Below are 8,801 nucleotides of genomic sequence, written 5' to 3' on the forward strand. Positions count from 1 at the left end.
CGCTGTGAAGGCCCAGTGACACCCAACAGAGGGAGTCGAAGTCATCTCCACCTTTGCCGAACAAAGGGCAATCCGTGCAAACAGCAACTACTGGCGGAATCCAACAGAGGGCAATGTCTAGTCTCCCTGAGCTCCACCCTGGCGTGTTGGTCGTGGAGTCAGGAGAACTAAAAGAGACGCCGTGAAGGTATACCTACATCCAAACAGGATGCCGTTCAGTCTGTCGCCACACTTCCCCGTTGTGCAGGATGAAGGGATGTGGTAACTGAAGTGAGGAGTAGGCAAGTCGGCATCCGAGTGTGAAGGTGAGTGGCCTGTAAAAAGCAGCAGGAAATCTGAGTGGCATATCAGCTGAAAACGGAGCCTTGCTGCCGCAAGTCCGCGAGTCCATCGGCTCGCAACATTCGTGCACGAAGCTCCCGCCAGCAGAAAAGCTAGCAATGCTTTGGAGCCTGAAAGGCCTTAAATTGGTCAGGATGAGACAACTGGACAAGAGAGAAAAGGGGAAGCCAGGTTTTGCGGCATTTTCTGCTTTTATACATTTTGCGCCCCAAGGCGGGGAGAGGGCACCATTCCTGGAAGCACTGCAAGACCAGGTTGACGCGTGGAGCGGAAGGAGCAAGCCCCTGAACCATCTCCGAGTCCTAAAAATCAATTTAATATTCGGTCCCCAGATTGAGGACATATCAGATATTAAACTGATAAGAACAGATACTACACTTGATCTGAGCCAAAAAGCCGAGAAGCGATAGCCCATATTTTCCGGCAATGGCTCTTGTCCTCCTCGTCCACCGACATTCATGTGCATCTTGCTGCGCTCGACTGTGCTTTGGAACTTTTAGTCTACGCTCACTGTTGGTCAAGAGACATCCAGCTTGGCCGAGCACGGTGGAGTCTGAGCATGCAGAACAAGTGAAACACAACAGGAAGACATCGTCTGGCAAGCCGTCACCTGTCGTCACCAGATGAAATGGAGACGCTGTGAAGGCCAGTGACACCCAATGGAGAGAGTCGAAGAAATCTCCACCTTTGCCGAACAAAGGACAATCCGTGCAAGCAGCAAGTGTTGGCGGTATCCAACAGGGGGCAATGTCTAGTCTCCCTGAGCTCCACCCTAGCGTGTTGGTCGTGGAGTCAGGAGAACGAAAAGAGACGCCGTGAAGGTATACCTACATCCAAAGAGAATGCCGTTCAGTCTGTCGCCACACTTCCCCGTTGTGCAGGATGAAGGGATGTGGTAACTGAAGTGAGGAGAAGGCAAGTCGGCATCCGAGTGTGAAGGTGAGTGGCCTGTAAAAAGCAGCAGGAAATCTGTGTGGCATATCAGCTGAAAACGGAGCCTGGCTGCCGCAAGTCCGCGAGTCCATCGGCTCGCAACATTCGTGCACGAAGCTCCCGCCAGCAGAAAAACTGGCAATGCTTTGGAGCCTGAAAGGCCTTAAATTGGTCAGGATGAGAAAACTGGACAAGAGAGAAAAGGGGAAGTCAGGTTTTGCGGCATTTTCTGCTTTTATACATTTTGCGCCCCAAAGCGGGGAGAGGGCACCATTCCTGGAAGCACTGCAAGACCAGGTTGATGCGTGGAGCGGAAGGAGCAAGCCCCTGAACGATCTCCGAGTCCTAAAAATCAATTTAACATTCGGTCCCCAGATTGAGGACATATCAGATATTAAACTGATAAGAACAGATTTTTTTTTTTTTTTTTTTTTTATTCAAAAAAATATACTTTATTCATAAAAATTTATCATGAGCGTTACAGAAACATTTCAAATTGTCTTGACTGTACATTTCCGGCAGGGTTACATGTTGCCTTGACTTTCTTCCATTCAATTTTGATATTGTCGTACACATATCACTCTTTACATTACCATTCCTTCTTAAATATTTACAGTGGCATGTTTGTTTTATACATTGTAGTGTTGGTTGCCCCGACCGAGGGGCTTTACACTGTTACCCGCCCCTCGGTGTACATTTGCTGGAAAGACTTTACACAGTGGTCTTTCCCCATTGCGCCTTGGCGGCAGCTTCCCCAAGCTTGAGTGCGTCCCTCAGCACGTAGTCCTGGACCTTGGAATGTGCCAGTCTGCAACACTCGGTCGAGGACAATTCTTTGCACTGGAAAATCAGCAAGTTTCGGGCAGACCAAAGAGCGTCTTTTACCGAGTTGATGACCTTCCAGCAGCAGTTGATATTTGTCTCGGTGTGTGTCCCTGGAAACAGTCCGTAGAGCACAGAGTCCTGTGTCACAGATCTGTTTGGGATAAACCTTGACAAATACCACTGCATCTCTCTCCAGACCTTCTTTGCAAAGGCACATTCCACAAGGAGGTGTGTGAACGTCTCATTTCCCCCACAGCCACTCCGAGGGCAGCGTGCATTGGTGCAGAGCCTTCGGGTGTGCATGAAGAATCTGACAGGGAGGGCCCTTCTCACCACCAGCCAAGCTAGGTCTTGGTGCTTGTTTGAAAGTTCTGGTGATGAGGTGTTCTGCCAGATGACTCTGGCAGTCTGCTCAGGGAACCATCCAACGTCCTCCACGGTCTCTTTTTCCCTGAGGGCCTCGAGGACATTACGTGCTGACCACTGCTTCATTGCCTTGTGGTCAAAGGTGTTTTCTTTCAAAAACTTTTCCACAAAGGACAGGTGGTACGGTACGGTCCAACTACTTGGAGCGTTCCGCGGCAATGAGGCCAGGCCCATCCTTCGCAACACCGGGGACAGGTAGAACCTCAGTATGTAGTGACACTTGGTGTTTGCATACTGCGGGTCCACGCACAGCTTGATGCAGCTGGACACAAAGGTGGCCAACAGGATGAGGGAGGCGTTGGGTACGTTCCGCCCTCCCTTCTCCAGAGGTTTGTACATGGTGTCCCTTCGGACACGGTCCATCTTGGATCGCCAGGTAAATTTGAAGATGGCCCGGGTGACTGCTGTGGCGTAGGGTCGGGTTATGGGCCAGACCTGCGCCACGTACAGTAGCACCGAGAGTACCTCACACCTGATGACCAGGGTTTTGCCCGCAATGGAGAGGGAGCGTTGCTCCCACCAGCCCAGTTTCTGTCTTACCTTTCCTATGCGCTCCTCCCAGTTTTTGGTGCACGCCCCAGCAGCTCCGAACCATATCCCCAGCACCTTCAGGTAATCTGACCTGACAGTGAAGGGGACAAAGGACCGGTCGGCCCAGTTCCCAAAGAACATGGCCTCGCTCTTGCCCCGGTTTACCTTGGCTCCAGAGGCCAGTTCAAACTGGTCGCAGGTGGTTAAGAGCCTGCGTACAGACGCAGGATCTGAGCAGAAGACGGCAACGTCGTCCATGTACAGGGAGGCCTTGACTTGCATGCCTCCACTGCCTGGGATCGTCACTCCTCTTATACCCGGATCCCTCCTGATGGACTCGGCAAAAGGTTCTATGCAGCACACAAAAAGGGCAGAGGAGAGAGGGCAGCCCTGCCTGACTCCAGATCTGATCTGGAACTTTTCTGATTCCCACCCATTGATTGAGACTGCGCTATAGATGTTTGTGTAGAGCAGTTTGATCCAATTGCGAATTCCCTCCCCAAACCCCATTTTGGAGAGCACATCCATCATGTAGGTGTGCGATATTCTGTCAAAAGCCTTCTCCTGGTCAAGGCTGATGAGGCAAGTGTCCACCCCCCTGTCCTGCACGTAGGCGATCGTATCCCTGAGTAGCGCGAGGCTATCAGAGATCTTCCTGCCGGGTACAGCACAGGTCTGGTCAGGGTGGATCACCGACTCCAGAGCAGACCTGACCCGATTGGCGATGACCTTTGCTAGAATTTTGTAGTCCACATTCAACAGTGAAATGGGTCGCCAATTTCGAAATTCTTCCCTTTCCCCCTTCTGTTTGTAGATGAGGGTGATGATGCCTTTCCTCATGGACTCTGACATGCTGCCCTCCAGAAGCATACTCTCGTACACTTCCAGCAGGTCTGGGCCCATCCAGTCCCACAGAGCCGAATACAACTCAACCGGTAAGCCGTCGCTTCCGGGAGTTTTACTCGTCTCGAAGGACTTGGCGGCCTTTGTCAGCTCGTCCAGAGTTAGTGGTTTGTCCAGGTTTTCCAGCTCGCTGTCGCCTATGACCTCCGTGATAGTCGACAGGAAGGTCTGGGAAACAGTGCTATCTGTTGGCTTCAGGTCATACAGTCCGGCATAAAAGGATTGGCTGATCCTCAGGATGTCAGACTGCGATGACTTTTCAGAGCCATCTTCTTCCTTCAGGCTGCTGATCACAGAGGTGTCTCTGTGCACCTTTTGGAAGAAGAAGCGTGAGCACTTTTCGTCCTGCTCCACGGAGCGGACTCTGGAGCGGAAGATAACCTTGGAGGCCTCCGAGGTGTAGAGCGAGGCTTGCTGGCTCTTCACCTCTTGGAGATCCTCCTTGACATCCACCCCCATCGACTGCAGCTGGAGCAAATTTTGCATACTTTTCTGGAGCCTGGACATGACCCCTCGTCTCTCTCTCACCTTTTGAACGCCCTTGAGGATGAAAAACCTCTTGATATTCCCCTTGATTGCTTCCCACCAGAGATGTGGGGCCTCAAAGAGGGGTTTCACGGTTCTCCAACCTTTGTAATCCCTCCTGAGTTCCTCGATGTTCTCAGGGGTCAGCAGTTTTACATTTAGCTTCCACGTCCCCCTGCCTACCCCCTGGTCTTCCTGCAGGTGGCAGTCGGCCAGTAGGAGGCAGTGGTCAGAGAAGAACACCGGCGTTACGTCGGTGGACCTGACCGTGAAAGCTCGGGACACAAAAAAGAAGTCTATCCTGGAGCGGACGGACCCGTCTGGCCGTGACCACGTGTATCTACGCTGCGCGCCGTCTGCAGGGTTGCTGCAGACGTCGAGCAGCTTGGCGTCTTTTACCGTTTCCATCAGGAGTCTGGACGTAGCGTCCAGTTTGCTGTCGGCTTTGCTGGATCGTCCAGCCGCATCGATGATGCAGTTGAAGTGACCACCCAGGATGACCGGCTTGGAGGTGGCCAACAGCAGTGGGAGTTGCTGAAGAACTGCCAGCCGCTCACTTTTTACGGCCGGGGCGTACACATTAATAAGTCTGAGAGGGGTGTTTTTGTATTTCACGTCTGCTACGAGGAGGCGCCCGCCCACCACCTCCTTAACGTCGGAGATGGTGAAGTTGCCTCCCCGCAGCAGAATACCCAGGCCGGAGGAGCGGCAGTCGTTTCCTCCTGACCAGATGGATGGCCCGTGGGACCACCAGCTCGACCAGCGCCTGTAGTTGCTGAGGTGCGGAATTCCGCACTCCTGCAGGAACAGTAGGTCAGCTTTTACATTTGCCAAATAGTTGAGTGTGGCTACACACCGCGAAGTATCTTTGATGCTTCGCACATTTATGGATGCAATTTTTAAACCCATTATAAAAAAGATAGATTTACCAGTCTCAAGAGTCCAGAGTCTATACAGTTGGCTGTTCCAGCTGTTCGATGTTCCCCAGCATGCCGGTGGTGCTCGCAAACTTTAGCACAGTTGCAGGGCTGAGAAAGCTGTTCTGGTCCGTACTGGCCCCGTGATTTTGATGCAGATGCATTGGCGGGGGGGGTGTAGCCCTGGGGTTCGTCGTGGCAGTCAGTAGGTGTTGGGGTTGCAGGCTGTTCTTCACCCGGGTTGTTGCTGCTCGTTACTATCGGGGGTTGGTCTGTGACCTTGTTTTCTTCCCGGTCGGTGGTCTGGGGGGTCTGTGCCTCCCGTTCCACGTTGGTACTTTGTCTGTTTATTTGAGGCCGATTCTTGTCCTGTTTTCACTCATCGGATGAGGTGTCGGCGCTAAGTGCGCCGGCTGAGAGGTGTCGCTTTTTGCCACTACCCCTCGGGGGGTTCTTCAGTTTGTTTTTTTGTTTCCGCTTTCGTTTGTCCCTGTTCACTGTTTCCCAGGGCTCTTTATTCTTTGTCCCATCCTCTTCCTCTTCCATTGAGTGTTCCTCATCAGATGGGGCTGGGGCTGGGTTGTCAGGAGGTGCTGGGGCCTCCTCTTTTTGTTGGGGGCCCTTCTGTTGCTTTTCCTCATTCTGAGCCGTGCTGTCTTTTTCGGCGGAGGTTGTATGCTCCTCCTCTCTGGTCGCCTTTTTAACTCTGCCGCTGATGATTTGAGCGTATGTCGCCCCGCGTTTCGGGCAGGCCCTGTAAAAGATGGCCGGCCTCCTCACACAGGTTGCAGTACTTGTCTTCCTTGCATTCCTTAATCATGTGTCACTCCTGCCTGCAGTTTTTGCAGAAGGTCACACTGCAGTTTGCTGCAACATGCCCCGTTTTGCCACAGGTGTGGCATACTCGTGGCTGTCCCACGTAGTCGAGGTAGCCACGATTTACTCCAATAGCGAAATTGGAGGGGGGATGCAGGATGGTTCATTTGCTGTCTGTTCATAGAGTCACCTTGATCTGGTGCTCACTTGTCCAGATGCCGAAGGTGTCTTTCACTTGCACGCTGTCACTTTTCAGTTCAGCGTACCTGGCGAGGAACGTAGGCACATCAGACACAGGGACGTGGGGGTTGTACGTGTGCAGTGTAACAACCCGATTTCGCTGCGACGGTAGAGTAAACAGAGGATCCGCTGTCAGGATCGACAAGGGACTCTGGTTACCATTTTCCTTGAAGACAATCAAGAATTTGATGCACGCTGCGACGCTCTTGAAGGTGACATCAAAACAAACATTGTTGGGGAAGTTTTGCAAGCAGAAGATCTCTGTTGCTTTAAACCCTCAACACTCGAGCAGCACCCTCTTCACGAAATGTTTCCTGTCCACAGGTGACTCTCCTTCCGTTTTCTTCACTGTGACTCGGACAGTGTTTCGCACTCCCCAGCCTGGTGGTCGGGATGCAGCTGCATCCATAGCTCGTACGTTGGGTCTGAACTGTATCGGCGTTAGGCCTAAACCAGAAGTTTAGGCCAGTGTGTAGATCCACCAATAGCAGCCGGGCTCCAAACGTTTCCTTTTTAACGACTTCAATCCCTCCGAGTTCTCCAATCCACGATCGTCATCGAGATCCTCAGCTTCCCTCGATCAAATGAGACTACACTTGATCTCAGCCAGAAGGCCGAGAAGCGATAGCCAATATTTTCCGGCTATGGCTCTTGTCCTCCTCGTCCACCGACATTCAGGAGCACCTTGCTGCGCTCGACCGTGCTTTGGAACTTTTAGTCTACGGTCACTGTTGGTCAAGGGACCTCCAGCTTGGCCGAGCACGGTGGAGTCTGTGCATGCAGAACCAGTAAAACACAACAGGAAGGCATCGTCTGGCAAGCCACCCCCTGTCGTCACCAGATTAAATGGAGACGCTGTGAAGGCCCAGTGACACCCAACGGAGGGAGTCGAAGAAATCTCCACCTTTGCCGAACAAAGGGCAATCCGTGCAAGCAGCAAGTACTGGCGGAATCCAACAGGGGGAAATGTCTAGTCTCCCTGAGCTCCACCCTGGCGTGTTGGTCGTGGAGTCACGAGAACGAAAAGAGACGCCGTGAAGGTATACCTACATCCAAATCAGGATGCCGTTCAGTCTGTCGCCACACTTCCCCGTTGTGCAGGATGAAGGGATGTGGTAACTGAAGTGAGGAGAAGGCAAGTCGGCATCCGAGGGTGAGGGTGAGTGGCCTGTAAAAAGCAGCAGGAAATCTGTTTGGCATATCAGCTGAAAACGGAGCCTGGCTGCCGCAAGTCCGCGAGCCCATAGGCTCACGACATTAGTGCGCGAAGCGCCCGCCAGCAGAAAAGCTAGCAATGCTCTGGAGCCTGAAAATTTTTTAATTGGTCAGGATGAGACAACTGGACAAGACAGGAGAGGGGAAGCCAGGTTTTGCGCCATTTTCTGCTTTTGCACTATTTGTGCCCAAAGCGGGGTGAAGGCACCATTCCTGGAAACATTGCAAGACCAGGTTGATGCCTGGAGCGGAGCAAGAAAGCCCCTGAACCATCTCCGTGTCCCAAAAATCAATTTAATATTCGGTCCCCCGAAGGGGACATACAAGATATTAAACTGATAAGAACAGATACTACACTTGATCTGAACCAAAAGGCCGAGAAGCGTTAGCCCATGTTTTCCGGCTATTTCCCGAGTTATCCTTTTACCCTTAATGAGCTGGTAAAATTACTTAGGACGTTCGTTCATTTTACCTGCCTGTATCCTTTCATGTACCGTTTTTGCTCTCCTAATTTCCTGAAGTTCCCAGTCCACATTGCGACCCCGGCCCCGGGTCACTGGCCGCGTGGAGTTTGCACATTCTCCCCCGTTCTGCGTGAGTCTCACCCCACAACTCAAAGATGTGAGAGGTAGGTGGATTAGCCACCATAAATTGGAAAAATTATTGACCACTCTAAATTTTAAGAACTGTGTATTTCATTGTAAAACAAAAAAGAGGATGTCAGAGACCCCAGAGATTGTCCTACACGGTGAATCTGTGCAGTGCAGAGTCCAGGAGGCTGCAATCCGGTGTCACAGTAGTTTGCACGCTTGCCTCAGCGCGCCAGCAACCCAGGTTCAATTCCAGCCTCGGATGTCTGTCCATGTGGAGTTTGCACTTTCTCTGACACGGTTTCCTCTGGGTTCTCTGTTTTCCTCCCACAGTCCAAATATGTGCAAGTCAGGTGGATTCGCCGTGCTAAATTGCCCTTTAGGTTAGTTTGGGTTGCGGGAATGTGGATAGGGTGGCGGTGTGGGCTTAAATAGGTTGCTCTTTCTAAGGGCTGGTGCAGACGCGTTGCGCCGAATGACCCGCCTTCCGCTCTGTAGGGATTCTATGATTCTATAAAGAATCGTAACCTGCATTCGA

At 52.0% G+C, this 8,801-nt stretch overlaps 3 non-coding genes across 3 annotated transcripts; all 3 read right to left on the reverse strand.

Annotated features, from left to right (window-relative positions):
* Positions 1–559: 559 nt before the first annotated feature.
* LOC140397466 (U2 spliceosomal RNA) lies at positions 560–750 on the reverse strand. Its single transcript, XR_011936903.1, has one exon. It is a non-coding gene; the product is annotated as a U2 spliceosomal RNA (small nuclear RNA).
* Positions 751–1,535: 785 nt separating this feature from the next.
* Positions 1,536–1,724, reverse strand: LOC140397243 (U2 spliceosomal RNA). Its single transcript, XR_011936782.1, has one exon. It is a non-coding gene; the product is annotated as a U2 spliceosomal RNA (small nuclear RNA).
* A 6,146-nt stretch (positions 1,725–7,870) lies between these two features.
* LOC140397911 (U2 spliceosomal RNA) lies at positions 7,871–8,060 on the reverse strand. Its single transcript, XR_011937333.1, has one exon. It is a non-coding gene; the product is annotated as a U2 spliceosomal RNA (small nuclear RNA).
* Between the last annotated feature and the right edge of the window lie 741 nt (positions 8,061–8,801).

The sequence above is a fragment of the Scyliorhinus torazame genome, chromosome 20, assembly GCF_047496885.1.
Source record: "Scyliorhinus torazame isolate Kashiwa2021f chromosome 20, sScyTor2.1, whole genome shotgun sequence".
NCBI lineage: Eukaryota > Metazoa > Chordata > Chondrichthyes > Carcharhiniformes > Scyliorhinidae > Scyliorhinus > Scyliorhinus torazame.